The 18092-nt window shown below is 35.8% G+C and overlaps 1 protein-coding gene across 2 annotated transcripts in view; it reads right to left on the reverse strand.

Annotated features, from left to right (window-relative positions):
- The window catches only part of Dhx15 (DEAH-box helicase 15), a 190238-nt gene that overhangs the window by 140006 nt on the left and 32140 nt on the right, over positions 1–18092 (reverse strand). The gene's annotated exons all lie outside the window — the stretch shown is intronic.

An 18092-nucleotide genomic window follows, 5' to 3' on the forward strand; every position in this document is an offset into this window, starting at 1 on the left:
CAATAAAATAAATATATCATTATATTTATTTTATTGCAACAATCTGGTTATTTAATAGCCATAGGATCGTATTACAGGATACAGCACAAAGAACAAAGCTGAAATACAATATCTAAATCTGCTATCAAAGGAGATGATATAAGTTTTCATGATCTGAATAATGATTTGGAGGACTTGGATCTACCAAAAATTTCAGCACAACTCTCTGAGTAAGAAGGATCTGTCAGCATGTGTTTCAGAAAAAGAATTCATTCCTTTCTATCCCATGGATCCTGTGTCCTGTACTGATGGAAATGGTTTGGTCCCTGAGGCTTGTCATGGACATTCTTCCAAGTATAACAGCTATAGTTTGCTACCTGGAAGCTGAAAACGCTAAATGGAACTGTTATTATTCCATTACGTTAATTGAACTGAATTTCAGCAAAGTCTGATCATTCTGCAGCAAGCAGCAAAATCCTCTGCTTGCACTTTCACAATGGTAGGACTGTTAGTGGGGATCGAGGCATTATGTCCACAATATGAATAGAGAAACCCATGTATAGTCCCAAGACCAAAGCTCTGGAACCCCCCATCTCTTCTATCATACATCATGAGTGATGTCTTTTGTGGTTGTGATGAGCATCATGGAAGATCAAATATTCCTTATTTGGTGGGTATAATTCTAAAATGGTTTTTGCTGGCTAGATACTCCACTGGACCAAACCTATTGGAAGCTCTCTGGGAGGCATCTAGCTCAGCTAGTGTAGAAGGAAGCTGCCTCCACTCTGCCAGCTTTAAGGCAATCTGAGTTATGAGTATATGGGAGGCACTGTCAAGGCCATGTTACGTTAAGGGGCTAGGTATATCCTTGCTGTGTATGTCATATTCAAAAATTTCTTTATAATGTTTTTCAGTGTGCCTTCAGAATTGTATGAGTGCTTCCAGGTGAAATTCTCAAAATACTAACAAGGTCCTAAACAATTATCCTTACAATAGCAGCTGCCATGTTTACTGTTTCCTTGGTTAGTGCACCAACACCTTCACATTTCTCTACCCCGATCAAACCCATTGAACCAATAATCAAGAGCAGCAGATATGGGTAGAGCTATTCCTCCACAAGCTTCTAGAAGCATACTATATGCTTCAGTTGTACATTTTTGCAATCCGAAATAATTCAAAGCAATACAACCTTCCTCTTCATCAGATAAGGATGGTGAGAGGAAAAACAATACTACTGACTAAATTACTGTATGGACTGAGGCACAGTCACTCACTGGCCTTTGCACATGCAAGCTTAATGAGCACCACCACCACTAAAAAAAACCACAAACACTGAAAGGATGACTAACCAAGTTTCATAGCAATGAAATTAGTCTTGGTTTTTCTTAAAGCTGTTTTGTTTGGGGTGGAGAAATCTAATATATATATATACAGCACGTAAAAAGGCAAAAATGTTAATATAGATGCAATGTCCAAAATCGAACAACCTCAGGACCTGGAGTTGCTGGTTTTTACTCATAAAGCAGAAATTTTTTTTCCCACAGACGTAATGTTAAAATCAGGGGTTACATTCTCAACAATGAAATTAGTTAGCTAATTAGTTTATGCGTAAACAATGATTTATTTATCCAAAGAAATAAAAACACAGCTTGTAAAATCAAGAAAATTATAATTAGAAAGAAATTATTTCTGACTTAGAAAATGTTAAAGAATGTTTATTCTTCATCATCATCGATTAAATGCACACTCGTTGATCACTCATTGTTGGTCTGTTGTCTCGGCACTCGGTTTCTTGGCGGCACAAGGAATCGTCTTCTACAGAAATGCGTCAAGAGGCGTTTGTTTCCAAGATAGTCTTCTCTCTTCTTTATAAATTTCACAATAGCGTGCATAAACATTTTTTAAATCCATAGCAACTTTCCTAGTACGCTCCAAATTTGAATCTTGTGACTTGAAAATCTCAATTGCTTTTTCTATGTGTTGAAAAGCTTTGTCTAGCTCCTTGAGAGTGAAGGAACGAACAGAAGTTTGAGCTGTTAAATAGTCTTCCTCAGCTTCTTCACACTTTGCTATTTCAAAGAGGTCTTCATTTGTGAGCTCTCCATTGTGTGCTTGATACAGATCAGTGACATCAGTTGAAGAAACATCAAGCTGCATCAAGTAATGTCAATTAGTTAGCAATCTGCTTCTCTTTCATTTTGTATGATATCTGCTGGTTCTTGAAATCCTTCGAAATTATCAATAAACTGAGTACACAGTTATTCCAAACACCCTTCAAGTTCTTCTCTGTAATTTTGTTCCAGGTTCACTGTATTATTTTAATTGCATCTAAAATATGGAATTTTTGCAAAATTCCTTAACAGTTGGAACTCCCTCCTTATCCGTTGCATTAATTAGCATGTCAAATGTCATATTTTGTGGCACAAAATCGTGACCCCTGCCACAAATGATTCTGGATCTGCCACCGGCCAGGTGCATTATGTAAAATCAGAATCACCCGAAAAGGAATATTTTTATCTTCACAATATTGTTTTACTTCAGGCACAAAGTGATGGGAAAACCAATCTTGGAATAAAGAGAAAATTCTGGAAATTTATTAATGTGTTTTATATGATTTGTGTGTGTAATGGCACATAAGCTACCTGTCCATAGAGTTTGTGTTAGGAAATAATTCAGAATTGAAAGCATTTCAATTTCATTTTATAAAAACTATTCAGAATCAATGGTATATTCCAATTTTTTTCAAAAAACAGAAAAGTTCCTTAATATTTGCCTGATTGCCAATAATATGCTGCTCTTGTTGTTATTTGGGTTTTTAGGAGCATTAGCAACTAAGGCCATAATGCTCCGGGAATATGCGGTGGGCATTCCCTGACCTTTCCGCATGCTCCGTATTTGGTGGTGACGGGCTCGAACCCCGGTCTAATCAAGAAGCGTGTGCTACGCACTGCTGCTCCTTCCCACCTGGCTACGGAGGCGCCTGCCAATAATATGCTCTAGTGATATTGGTTCTTGCAGTTTAGTCAGAAAAAGCAGGACTGATGTTCTGTCCTGGTGATATTGAGGACAGTCAATAAAAATATGCTTGACTGTTAGATGTACTGAGCAGTGTGGACACTGAGGAGGATCATCACCTGTGAATAGATGGAGGTGGGTCAGATGAGTATGTCCTATTCTGGCCTGTGCAAGTACCACTTCTTCCCTTCTAGTTGTTTGGATGCTTGAGTGCCAAAATTTTGATTCCTGTTTCAACTGAAAAAGTTTGTTATTAGTCTGGGTGTGCCATAGCTCTTTCCAATGTTCAAGTCATGCTGCTTTTATGATGATATCATGGTCAGAGGCTGGAATATGGACCGAGGTCAAATCTAATGTGGAGGGATTTTTTTCCAATATATCTGCCAATCCATCCCTCTTTATCCCTAAATGTGCTGGAATTCAAAAAAGTCCACTAATTCTTGACTTTGTTCAATTTTCAAGAGCAACTTCCTGATAGGGTTTAAAACAGGGTGATTCGTATTGGAGGGATTTTGCATTGCTCTAATTGAGCTGAGAGAGTCTGTGTAAATTAAATATTTTGAAGATGGGTAAAGGTTCAAATTTTCTAGAGCTAATTTTATTCCATGTAGTTCTGCAGAAAAGTTGCTATACTCAGGAGGAAGGGAAGCTGAAATAATAGCAGAGGGGAAACACTGCTGCTGCTCCAATGGCTGATTGAGATTTGGACCCATCGGTATATATTGGCAGGAAATCAACATAGCTCTGAATATGGCGTGGAGTTGTTTCAGGTTGAGAGTTGGTAGAAGATTCTTACCCCATTGAAGAAAACAAGTATCAAAGTTCAGCTGAGGGGGGGGGGGGAAAGAGTCCAAAGTGGATGAAAGTAATTCATTACCTGTTGACTATTGTGAAGAGGAACTTTCCAACTCTGTGATATTTCAAAAAGCCATAGGCCTGCTGGATTGCCCTTATTATGTTTTATTTTATTTTATTATGTATATTTTTTCTGTATAGATTAGGTAGTTGAGGATTGAAGAGGTATGGGTGAATAGGATGCAAACAGCAACTTTTTATTTTGGCTGCATACTTCAATAGTAACATTTTACTGCAGAGGCACAAAGGGGGTTCATGAGCTTCAATATATACACTATGAGTTGGAGATGTACTGAAAGTTCTAAGTGCAATCCATAATACACTGTGTTGTATAGGATCCAGCCAGCATAGTACTCTCTTTCGGGCAGAATCGTAGACTGGAGCACCATAATCCAAACGGGATCTAATCAATGCTCTATATAGTCGAAGCAACAAGGTACGATCTGCTCCCCAAGACAGGGCAGATAAAGCTCTTAGTACGTTGAGCTTTTTGAGACAGGTTCAAGGAAATTTAACTTCTTGTCAAGGGTTAATCCGAAGAATCTGATGTTGTTGGCAATCGGAACGGTAAAGTCTGACACGTGAAGTTCGGGATCTGTATGTAATTTGCGTTGATTGCAAAAGTGTATAGCAACAGTTTTCTATTGCGAAAGACGATAGCCATTCAGCACTGCCCACTTTTGTATTTTATTTAGTGATATCTGCAATTGACGTTCAATAGATCTCATGTTTTATGAATGGCAAGAAAGAGAGAGATCGTCAGCATAAAGGTAAGCCTCAACAGTATTTGGAAGTTCTTTTGTAATGGAATCAATTCTAAGGGCAAAAAGTGTTGCACTCAGTACAGTCCGTTGCGAAACTCCTTCTTCCTGCAAGAATGTCAAAAGTTAAAATATCGTACTTGATAAGAACAATTCCATAAAAAGTTCTTAATGAATATAGGCAGGTTGCCTCGTAGACCAAGGGCATGCAGGTCTCTAAGAATGCCGTGACGCCAGGTAGTATCAAATGCCTTCTCTATGTCGATGGAGACCATAACAAGGTGTTCATTTGTCACAAAGGCATTGCAAACTGCAGACTCGGCCTTGATCAGAAGATCTAAGGCAAACCTGTTTTGGCGAAAGCCATGTTGACTATTACTCATTAGATTTTACTGAAGCAACTGGAAAGGGAAACTGGCTGGTAACTAAAAGGACTGGAGGGATCTTTACCAGGTTTCAAAAATGCCAAAACTGTGGCATGGTGCCAAGACGCAGGATAGATGTTTTTCAGAAATATTCGATTATAAAATAACAGCAGTAGCTGCAAATGTTTGCCATCAAGATGCTATAACATGATGTAATATATTCCACTCAGGCCCTGGTGCACTGTTGTGTGTTTTTCTAATGGCTTGTAGAAGTTCCAAATACTGAAGAGGCTGATTATATGGTAAGATTAGAGAGGTGCAAAAGTTGATGGGTTGCAATTCAGTGATGTTCTTAATTTTCTGGAATTCCGGTGAATACCTTGATGCCGATGAGACTTGGACAAAAGTGTTTCCCAAGGCATTTTCTACATCTAGAGGAGCAGAGTTCTTGCCCATTCCACAAAAGAATTGTGGTAGGGATGGTTGGAAACTTGCCCGAAAGCTGCCTAATTTTCTTCCATATTAATCTGGAATCAGTGTTTCTGTTTACAGTGGATGCAAACCGAGTCTAGGAAACTTTCCTGGCTTGTCTTTGTATGAAACGAGCTTTTGCCCTTCGTTTCTTATAGTTAATGAGATTAGCTGTGGTTGAGGATTGTCTAAATAAATTCCATGCTTTATTTTTTCCCCCTCTGTTTTCGTGCATTCGTCAATGTAATTGAGTTTTTAGCAGTGATAACAATTGGGATGTGATATATTCTGTCACTTCGTCTATGGGTTGTAATCGTATAATTTTTTCATTCAGTGTAATTGCTCATTGAAATTTTACCCAGTTGGCTCAAGAGAATTTCCATTTCCTGTAAGGTTTTGGTAAAGGTGGTTGTGTAGTGAGCAGATTACATATAATTGGAAAATGGTCACTGTCCATGGAATCATCCATAACAAACCATTCCATGACTGGAAACAGTATCAGGAAGTAAATCGAGAGATCAATTGCAGAAGTTTGCCCAGTTGCAATTTTATGTAAGTAGGTCCGCCAGTATTAAGGATGGTAAGGTTTTGCTTATCCAGAAGGGTTTCAATTAGTCGGCTATATCTATCTAATTTAGAAGATCCCCATAAGGAGTGGTGGCATTGAAATCTCCCAATAGACACACAAGGGGAGGTAACTGTATTAGATGTTCAAGGTCTTCGTAAGAGGAGCGTGATTTGGTGGAATATGGATTGAAACAAGCATTATTGCAATCTGTGTAATGAAATGTACAGCAACAAACATTTCTGTTTAAAGAACCATTTGTTTGGCTGGGATCTGTGAGTTGATCAAGATGGCTACACCACCACAGGCAGTATTCGATGTAATGTGATCTTTTCGATATATCAGAAATCAACTGGAGAGTAGTGATGAATAAGATAAAATTTTGACCCCGGGGACTTACATCTGGTGAGTATGGGCTTGGCACACCCAGGGTCCTGAGCTGGATATCATCATTCTTCTCTTTCTTGGTGATTCCCTTCTAGCTCTCTCTCTCTCTCTCTCTCTCTCTCAGGGTAACTCGGGGAATTTTTTTTTGGCTGGTGCAGAATAAGCCTCAAGCTTCCTTGCATCATATAGCTAATAATAATAATGAATATCATCGATATTGCTACGAAGTCCTCTGAAGTTCCACTGTAAAATGTAAGGCATTACTTGAGATGATTACAAGAAGCTGTATCTGACTGCTTTTTCAGTATGGCAGTTTTATGGCGGTTGGTCTTCTGTTTGTCTTTGTTTGGAAATGTAGGCTGTCCAATATCCATATTTTCTTCCACATGTATTTCTAGAATTGGATTGCCCTGGTTGGAAGAATAATCAGCATCCATGGATGATTCTTGGATATTCTTTCTTGAATTGGAACTTTGACTATGTCATGTACTAGCAATCACTGGAGGAGGACATGTCACTAGTGTTGTAAGAGGAGTGTTACTTGCTTGGTCTGAGTGCTTAGGGATACTGGACTGTTGCTGAGAGAGGACAACTCGAGCCCAGTCAGAGATTGATATGTTTGAGGGGACGGGCAACATCAGTTTGGGTGGACACTGTTTGTTGTTTTTGTGCAACATTTGCATAGGTACGTTTGGGCACAGTACGAGCAATTATTTCCCTTGCTTCTTGAAAGCTTACCTTGTTTTCAAAAAATTGTTATATTTAACAATTTTTTTCTCAGTTTTCCATCTCTCACAAGTTTTAGAATATGCAGGTTACCTTTACAGTTGGGACAAATCTTTTCTGTTGCCAAACATTCAGACTGAGTATGATTGGAAGATCCATAGTTGGGACAAACTGGGTTTCCTCTACATGTTGTCTGAGAGTGACCATCCTTTTGGCACTTGTAGCATCTCAAGGGATTGGGAATATATGGATGAACACGGCAAAGTAGATAACCAACTTTTACTGTTGATGGTAGGTTTGGGGAATTAAATGTAAGAATAATATTCCCGGCAGGCATAAGGTTATTGTCTTTTTAATAATGATTCTTTTTGATGTAATAGCATTTTGATTATGAAGCTCTTGAGTTATTTCATCACACCTTTGGATGTATTTAAGGTAGCATGGGAAGGTAATTTAAATGGCAGGTCTCCAGATTGCAGCCTCTTCAGTCTTAGGAGAATCTGCAATATTCTCCAGGTGTTTCTGGATGAGGAAAGGAGATACTTTGCTGAGAGGTTGTTCTGAAAGTGAATGTAAAATTTGAAAGGAAGGAAACTCTTTTGTTGTTGAATTTGTTTTCAACCTCTTGGGTTGCGAACTGTCATAATCAGTTTCCATCTGTGACCGAGAGCTTGTCAGCTCTAAAGGTGGATAAACATTTTGCTCCATCTGGCCCTTGGCAGATGAGCTTTTCTTCCAAGGTTTCTGGCCCCGCCATGGGGAGGCAGGAGCAGTGCCTGGTGTGACCAAGCGAAAAGTAGTAGGGGATTAGTAATAAAACTGTGAGAAAAAAGAAAGGTGGCTTTCCTTTCTTGCTCTGTACAAGTACTTTTGTAGCAAGAGCGGTTATAAAATAAATAGATTGCTTAACGAGAGGAACGTAAAAGAACTATATATCCTTTTTGTAAATTGCACTGAAAGGCACAGAGAAATCGCTCAGTCACAAACGCTTGGCACCTGGGAACTTATATGATTTGATGACTTCAATGAAGGAGAAACACATTTCACCACAATAACATAAAAACCCACACAATTGTAGTTATCGATATTATTGAAAATGCAATAATCTTAAAATATATTTGCTGGAATTGTTTGAAAACATATTTTTGCATATAGGTAGCTATTTCCTGCAAGCCCTCAAAAACCCTCAGTTTCAACCCAAGCATACATATCATTGATCATGTTGTAGCATCCAAAATTCAATTTATAGCATGCAACCATTAATTTTGACAGAGGCAGGCCTATAAAAAAAAGAAAGTGAGTACCATAGAGTTACCCTGTTCTTGCTCTTGGCTGTTCAGCTTGTGTGTGATGCAATTTATGTGTCATTATTAACTGGTGTCTTCTACTTGTGTCATTCAACGCTTTAATTTTTTTAGTACAAGTGTATCATTTACTTTTAAGTTCTTTGCCATGTGGCAAGTCCAAGACAGCAAGAACTCAATCACATCCGCATTTCTTCCGGTCTCTTATCCTTCTTCAGCCTATGATACCAATGCCCTACTAAATCATTGCACTGCTACCTGTACGAACTAAATGCACTGCTACCTGTACGAAGATCTTAAGCTCTCTCTCTCTCTCCCCTCAGTATGCATCAAATCCAATTTTTTTCTTTTCCTTATAGCCTTTATTGCAATTTTATTTTCTCTTACTCTCCCCAGTACATCTCCATTTCTAACCTTATCAATCCATTTCCCCCTTTCAAATCTCCTGCACACATATTACAAAAGCTTCAATTCTGCTAATATCCTTCTCTTTAGTGCCTATGCCTCAACCCTAAAAAGGATTAAACACTCCACACTACAGCAGCATTTAACTTAACCTTTTCCTTTCCTACAATTACCCTTTCTTTCCTTTTGGTATAAATTTGTGATTAAATACATACTAGCAGGTATGTTCTTTTATAGGTATATTATTATTAACATTGACAACACATACATTTTGCAGTAATATTAAGATCGGAAAAAAGATATTTTCAGTTGGGATTGTAAAATGACCCTGGAAGACAGATGCAAAAAATCTGTTGTCTTTGAATGTTATATATTACCAAGCTTTCTTTTGCGAGTTTTGTTGTTAGTTGTTTTATTATTAATATTAGCCATGTAGTGCAAGGAAGCCACAGGCTTTTGTTGCACTGGTCAAAACAAATTAAAATAAATAACAAAATGAAAAATATAAATAATACATATAAACGAGGAATTGTTACAATACCAAACATGACTTGGGATAACTCGTTACATTTTATGTAAAGTACTGGAAACTTATCCACAAAAACTTTGAAATTTGAAAACGATGCACTGCCACAGGATTTTATAAGAACATAATTTTTCAATGTTCTTATAAATACTAATGCACTGTGTGCAGTCACATACTTTCTTCCTCAACAAACAAAAGAACAGATCTTTTCTTGTTTTGGACTCCCCACAACCTTGGCAGAAGAAATGCCTGCAACTAAGTCAAAGTCAACCTTCTGATTTAGTCTATTATGGTAATGAACTTCCAATATGGAAGCGGAAGATTTAAAAACTGTTGATATAATAAATTTGCACATAATATTCTTTAATCTGGCAGTAGCAGAGGGGTGCACCTCTCAGGTGCCCCTCAAAATTAACATTCCCATGTTAATCGTTCATCAATGATTAAAAATCTGAACTCTTTTTCTACCTTACTAAACATAGTGAAACTTTTACAGCAATAGTTTTGAACTGATTTTCTTACAGTAATGTGTACTGCCACTGTTTTTGCAACTACAGTCGAACTTGGTTATAATGAGCATCAAGGGACCGACAAAATTTCCTCATTATAACCATTACTCGCCATATCAGTAATGAGTTAAACCAACTCCTATTTTTTTAAATTCTCAATAACTTTATAAAAAGATAGATTCAAAAACAAAAGAAATATTAGAGAGAAAAAAATAATAAGTATATATCTACATATTATTTGTATTAATATGCTTGTATAAACTACAATACACTTAATATTAAACAATTTATTTGTCTGTAATTTTAAAACCATACGCTTAATACAAAACACAATTTATTTCTTTGTAATTAAAAACAATACTATTTAATAATAAACATGATTTCAATTAGTCTTTATTTATGAATCTTAAAATTGATGTTTGTTTTAAAGATTTCACTTTGATATTTCTTAAGTTTCCCCTTAAAACACTCAATGAATTAAAAGTCTCATTACTTGCTTCAGTTCCTTCAAAAAAATTGACCACTGCACCTTAAACTTGTGAGATTGTCAGCAATGATTTTGATTCACTTTCAATTGTCATCATATCATCGTCGTCGTTATTGTCTTTGTTGAGCACAGCACCTACAATGTCACTCTCTGTAGGAAGACCACTAGGTAATAAGTTGTCATTGACTCATACGAATTCATCGATGTTATCTGTATTAAAACCTACAACATTGTTATGTAGCAACCATTCGGATAATGGTAAGTTGTTTTCCTCATTTTCATCTACAATTGAAATTTCATTTCAATTTCTTGAAGCAATTCAATATGGTTGTCGAAATAACATTGTTCCACACATCATTCAATAAATTTATAGCATCCAGTATCGATATAGACTCGGTAAGTTTCTGCTCTCTTTGACTGATCAGAGGTAGAACTAGAATTCTTTTATAAAATCCTTTCAAACTCTTGATTACACCTACGTCCATTGGTTGTAAAATTGATGTCACATTGGGAGGCAGAAACACTAGCTTAATGTTGGACAAATTTTGAATCTAGGGATGTGCAGGACAGTTATCAACTAACGATAAAATATTTTTTTTCTTTTTGAATAGCTCCTTATTCCAATTAATAACATATTGGCGAAAAATATCCAGTCATCCAAACTTTCTTGTTTGCAGTGTAATCCACATGAAGTTTCCTTACATTTTTGAAACACCGATGTTTAATGATTTTCCGATAACAGTTTTTTTTTTTTTTTTTTTTTTTTTATCAGTTCCTGTCATATTTGTGCATACATGCATCATCAAGCGAGCCTTTGATTTTTTCCACCAACTCATTTTTCCCCTTTGAATTTAAATGTACTGTCAGGTATCAAATTATAAAAAAGAGATCTGTTTCATCGGCATTGTAGATGTCTTTGTCTTTCAAATCTTTCCTGATTTCTGCCCAAACACAGTCAACCCATTCATTTGTCATTATTAAATCTGCAGATCGAGATTCTCCACTAATTTTAGCGTAAACGATGTCATGTCATTTTTTAAATTGATCCAGCCAACCATTGTTACACACAAAATCATCACGTCCAAATTGTTTAGCAAATTTTTCCGCTTGAGCCTTCAAGATCAGAGAGTCTATCGAAAATCAATGCTTCATCAACGTTTGTAACCTTGCACTTTCTAATCCCGCCCCCCATTTTCTTTTCCAGTGTCAATATGTAAACATCTTTATTCTTCCACAATGTCAATACGCTTGAAGAGGACAAAGAAAACTTTACACACTTCAACATTTTTGCACCACGTTCTAACTCAAGAATAATTTCCACTTTTTCAGGAATCGAGAGACACTTTCTTTTGTTAGTAGACATGTTTCCGAAGGAAGGGTTCGTTTCTAACTGATTTTACTTTAAAATGATAAAGTGATCTGCATACAAAGTTCTTAGAAGCAACGTTTCCAAAATGCTTAGAAGTCTCAAATAAATTTATGGTTCAGTGAATACAAGACAATCTGTAAACGGGGTAATGCGACAAATGGAACTCCAATGCACTATTGTATAGCCCCTGTCCTTGAGAGGACAAGGTCATAAACTGGACGCTAATCCAATGCAGCGAGTCATAAAGCTAAGTAGCCATTTTCATTTTCGTCCATTCCAAGAACTGGGATTTTTTTAGACTACCCGAGCAATTAAGAATGTTTGCATAGTTACCAAAATTTGTTTGATGTATCTGTGTAGTATACTTGTTTTAACAATGAGCAACTATATGGGAATACACATAAATTAAAGTCATTATAGCTTTTTTTGCTCGTTACAGCCGTGATCTCGTTATAACCAAGTTCGACTGTATTTGGATTTCACCGCTCTCTTTCCCTAGTTTTTCAAAGAGCTATTATTGTTTCACAGCAGCAAAGACAACAATATGAAACCCACTATTCTCTCAAATGGCAACTACTCTGCAGGAAGAAACAAATTTCTCATGCTGTAATAGGTGCCAATAAGTCTGAAAAATGGAAGTAATTAATAGGATCAAATATACATAAGTTTTTTTTTTAATTTTTTTAATAATTTTATATACAAAATATATGCATGAAATTTTAACCTGCATATGTAGTTTAAAATTTCACACATTTAACAGTTTTAAACTGGAAAAGACTAAGGAGGATGATGCTTCTATTTTGTCTAATTTGTAGTAAAATTTATATATTTTTGCTTTAAAAAAAAAAAAAAAACAAGACAGCTTGCTTTAAAAATTAACTTTTTTTTAAAACTTAAAAAGTTTCATACAATAAGCAATGCAATCCATTAAGAAAAACTGAAATATTGACAATGATCAAGCAGAATAAAAAAATAGAAAAAAGGTTTCCAAAAATTAAAAAGGAAATGGATACCTGTCACCATGTTCATATTTTCAAATGTCGGAATTTCATTTAAAAGAAACAGGAAAACTACTTTATTGAAATCAGAAGAATGAATGTAAACAGAAAGGAATGTAAACAGACTCTGCATGGGAGGATAACATATCTAGAATTATCGGCTTGCTTGGCCTGTTTGCTTTCACTAGAAGTTTGCAAACCTAAATCTAATACAGAAGTTCTTTAACTTGAGTTCACCATTTTGTCTTCTTTCAAAACTTCTGGATCACAAACCAGATTTGAACATGAATCAGTGACACTGGGTAGTGATCACGTACTTTTCAAATTGGTAACTGAAATGTGATTGTATTGCTTTTCTCGCTCTTCTAATCTCTTTCTTTAAACAGACTTGTCAAAGGGTACCAATCTAGTTATATGTTTAGTCAAAATTAGCCAACATGTATTAAAATCTTTTTTATTTCAGTGGTATGCATTAGTTGATATTGTTTAGATCTTTCCTTCTAGCACTTCTTTCTAGGTAGTAATAATCTTCAAATATTCATCGACTTTCACAGCAAGGCATGCAAATTAATAAATAAAGATTTAAAGTTATCAGTCATCCCTTTTAATACCCTTGACACTTAGGTTTTTAGGCTTTTGATAACAAGTGCGATAACACTAAGTACCAGTTTTTCAACGGAATCCCACACGTTTCCTGGTTCTTCAGAAGATGCCAAATTTTGTACTCTGTCGAGTTACCTTCCAGTGCTGGTACTAACAGCAACCTACTTTCAATCTGATGATTTATTTTATTACAAAAGGTCACCACAATAGGATATAGTTTGGCATCACTTTAATTACTCACATCCATAGCAAATGAAAATGGCCCTTTTTTTTGAGTTGTTTTTCTTCCACAAAAAAAAAAAAAAAAAAAAACACACAACCAGCACTGTATTTTTTTTCTGCTATTTCATTGTCAAGAAACAGATTTCTCGAAAATGCACCTGCATGATTGGCGCAACTTGAAGATTTATGTTCTATGAAAAAAAGGCTCAAACTTTTGGCATAAATAACATCACTATCATTATGAAACTATGTCACATCTATTCTGCATTTCTTTTTATGCATTGCATGCTGTCCTTATGCTTATATGTTTGCAAATTCTGATTACATTACATTTCTCACAGCTTGAAATTGAAAAATCACATTTCTGCATACAGTACACAAGGCAAAGTTTTTACCTTTTTTTCAGATTTTACAATATGCTAAATCTTGCATATATATATTTTTTGAAATTTTGTCATATTTGTTTGGCCTTGCTGAAAGACACTGTTAATTAGCTTCATATTACAATCACAGAGGACAATTCTATTATCCTACATTTCTGTTTTGCAATGTAGACCAACACACCAATGGCCAATTCATTAATGAAATTCATTAGCAGAAATTTGCAAAATTTTTCAAAAATTCCAATTTTAATAGTTTTACTGTTTTTTTTTCGAGAAAAGAAAAGGATGGAAAAAAATTATGTTTTTGCAGAAAGATAGAGAAACTCTGTAATGAACTATACTATGACAGTGAGATGAAGGGATCAAATCAAGTAAAAAAAAAAAAAGGTTCTCAGTCAAATCCAGAGTTGGCAGCTATGCAACTAGAACCTCTTTCTTTATCTTCCAACTAAGGACTATGTCTTCACTTCCTGATAATGGTTCCTGGTACTGTAAAATCTATGATACCATCTGGTTCATGAGCTGTATTATTTTGTTGATTTAAATTCTGTAAAATTAATTCTATATTTTCTTGGTTTAATAGTTTAATTTTTACATTAATAATGGCCATTACTAATGTAAAAATTAATAATAGGCCATAATAAAGTTTATTTACTACTATTCCCCCTCAACCCAAATAATAGTTTCCTTGAACCCTTGGCAAAAATGCACCACCGTTGTTCAAACATATTCTGCCTCTACAAAACAGATTCCTTCTACTTTGAGGTATGAACCACGTTGTAACCTGTCTAATCCTTCTTAAATTTTTTTCGGACCATCCACTTTACATCACCAGATGGAAGTTTATACTATAAAAATTGCCTTCTAAAAGTCCCTCAGAGAGCCTTTAATCCACAGGGTGTTTAGCATACAGACCTTCCTATCATCCTAGGCCAGAGGTTCCCAAACTTTCTCGGTTCACGGTGCCCTTAAGTGTCCCAGTAATTTTTTCATGGCACCGATAGGCCAAAAGAAATACCCAACACAGTGGTTTTCGACCTTTTAATATATACCTATATAATAATTTTATTCTTTATATAGGGGTACTAAATAAAGATCAATTACAGATCACCACAAAATTAAAAAGATACGCTATAATGGATGTCGTACACCGTTTTATAATGAAATATACAAATTAATAATAATAATCAGTGTTTTTTTTGTAAAAAAACAGGTGCCGGTACTCATTTTTTGCTATCAAGAAAAATTGAAAATTAAAAGGATATGAAAAGTACTTTAAAAGTTTTTTTTCTCCTGATATTGTTACTTTCGTAGTAATGTTTTTGGAATAAGAACAACAAATTTAGTATATTAACACAGTTTATAAAGCATAAATTTATTATTCAATTATATTAAAGAAATATGTAAAATAAGTAAATAAATTGGTCAACTACTGAGTGCCGGGCACTCAGGATGAAGGGTCCGTAGTCACAAATGGTCGTTAGTGTAGTATCTCAAATAGAGAGCGTTATGGCAAAACGCTGAAAAAAAGTTTCTAGAACCCCGGCTTGGCCTAAAACTGAGGAACTAACGAAAACTTTGTCTATTTGAGTCTTTGCAGTTGTTGTGAATGACAAGGGTGGGAGAAGCGACTTCGACTTCTTCCTGATGAAGCGATTAAAGTCTTGGGGGAGAGGCGACTGGCAGGTGAGGGCCGTGCAAGACTCCACGCAGGCGCCTTCCCACCACTGCCGCCTCAACACTGGCTCTCTGAGTACCTCCTTGCCGGGAAAACTCCAGCTTTGAAAATTGTTAAAAAATACTTCTGGTCACAAAATTTATAAATGACCTTTGTAACTAACTATTTAGCAACCTTTTTGTCACCAAAAGGAGAGTTACTTAGTACAAAGAAGCGTGCTATCGAAGTGCAATAAAAAAATTTTTTTTTTTTAAATTTTAACACAAAAAGTAAATAACAGATTTCAATCGGAATAGTTTTCCCTTAATAACATCGAAATAACGCATAGCTAATGTGATTTTTAAATTTTTAGCTCCATTAGTGATGGAAATAGAGGGGGAAGGGACATGAAAATTACTCACATTTTCCTGTCTGGCGCCGCCATTTTTAATTTTAAAATTATATTTTAAACCTACTCGTTGAGCTCTTTCCAACGGTGCATAATAAGCTATAGGTTGTTGACATTTCTGTCCCCCCCCCCCCATTTCTCACCCATGCAAAATTTCAAGTCAATAGGTTGAGTGGTTCCAGAGATACAATGCTGTGACAAACAACTAAGTGACATTATAAGGGTCCTTTGTTAGACTACAGCCCCTAAAAATAATAAGTAAAAATAAATAACATAAATAAAAATAATTTCTTAATAACATTTTTGTATAATATTCCAAATTTTTATTAAGTTCTCATCCGACACCCTCTGCCGACTTTTTTTCTTTCTCTTGCTTAATGACATTTTCGGAGCAGCCACGAATCGACATATTTTGCTGGATCAAAGTGGGTCAGCGGTGGGCTTACAAACAGTAGTGAAGAAACTGTTTTTGTCATCAATGAAGCTCTGGTTGGGCTGACAATCAGATTTATTTGTGAAAATCCTTGTTCACATTCACTCGATGAAATTGGTATCCTACTCAGAGCATCCATCAAATGCTTCAATTCTTCCGAAACCAACTTTTCAATTAGATATTCCCGAAATGCTGAACTAAAACAGCATTTTAAATTTTGTTAATTATCAAAAAAATTTTCTCATTAAATGTTTTGTTAAGTAAATGTAATTGTGTATTGTACTTAATAAAATTTTCGAATATTTTCAATTTTACTTTTATATGCAACCAGATATGGAAAAAGGAACACACTAAAGAAATCTAACTCCACTAACTTTTTTTTGAATATGGCTCCTGCACGGGAAAAGTTTGGACATCACTGAAGTAGAAGGTGGACCAGAGCCCATTGGGAATACCCCTTAATCTGCTCACTGCTGACCAGCACGACTTCTCCGTATGTGGGATAGGTGGTCGAATAGATTTTACCAGGTAACACTAAGTTGTAGAATGGTAATCCCTTTAGCCCTCTTAATTCGCGCAGCAGCACTAATTGCCTAAATTGCCTGAAGGCCAGAAATGCGAACAGTGTGTACACTCTCCTAATCTGTTCGCTATATGAAAATTTTCTCGCTAAACGGAAAGTATTTTAAATATAACTTCCAAGGGGAATTCAAAATAATTCACTATAAAAGGATTTCGTTAACCAGAGGTCCGACTGAGTAATTTAGAATTATAAAAATGGTTATAGTTTTATATAGAAAATATCTTAATAATAGACAGTGAAAAATGCAAATTTAGTTAAATAATTTTAAGCTTTTTTTGAATAGCAAATTTAAGGAATATTACAAATTTCGAAGTGCATTACATCCAAATGTCACACGTCACTGTTAATAAAGGTGCCAGTACGCCGTACCATCCCAAAAAAAAGCACTGATAATAATAATAACTTTAAGTAACTTAAACCCAAATTACATGGCACCCCGGTTGAAAACCACTGTCCTAGGCAGAATTGCAGACTCTTCTGACATAAATTGCTGCATTTTCTCAGCATGTTCCTATATTTTTTCAACAAATTGTCTGTTGCATTTAAATGCCATTAGGCCTCACAAGAATAATAACACTCTCTTTCTCTCTATTCCCTCTTTAAATTCTAACAATTTGCCGATGACAATCAATTGTTGATCCTGGCAGGCACAGCCTGGTTCTAATCCAGCTATCTTTACTACAAAAAAATGTTGCTCATTTCAGTGACAATCGAATTTTCCAATAAAACTGTATGCTCTTGAACCAGCTTAGTATGCTCTTGATTATTCTGTTCTGGTCTGCATTGAGTGCACTTCACCTTTTTTTTTTTTTTTTTTTTGTTAGTTGTTGGCGCATTGGCTTCTGTGGCCATAATGCACCTCCCAAAGTTTTTGCATTTACTCTGATCCAAGCCCGAGGCGGGATTCGAACCTGCAACCTTTGGGTTGCCAGGCAGGCACTTTACCCACCCGGCTAGCCTGGTCGGCTGCACTTCACCTGGCAGGTCAACTAGATACTTGATTTCCTGACAATTCCCCAGTTATATTTGTCTCTATAGGAAGCACCTGTTGCTTCAGCAACTCAAATTCATGTAGTAATG

This window comes from Mastigoproctus giganteus, chromosome 7 (assembly GCF_048544385.1).
Source record: "Mastigoproctus giganteus isolate SK-2022 chromosome 7, ASM4854438v1, whole genome shotgun sequence".
Taxonomy (NCBI): Eukaryota; Metazoa; Arthropoda; class Arachnida; order Uropygi; family Thelyphonidae; genus Mastigoproctus; species Mastigoproctus giganteus.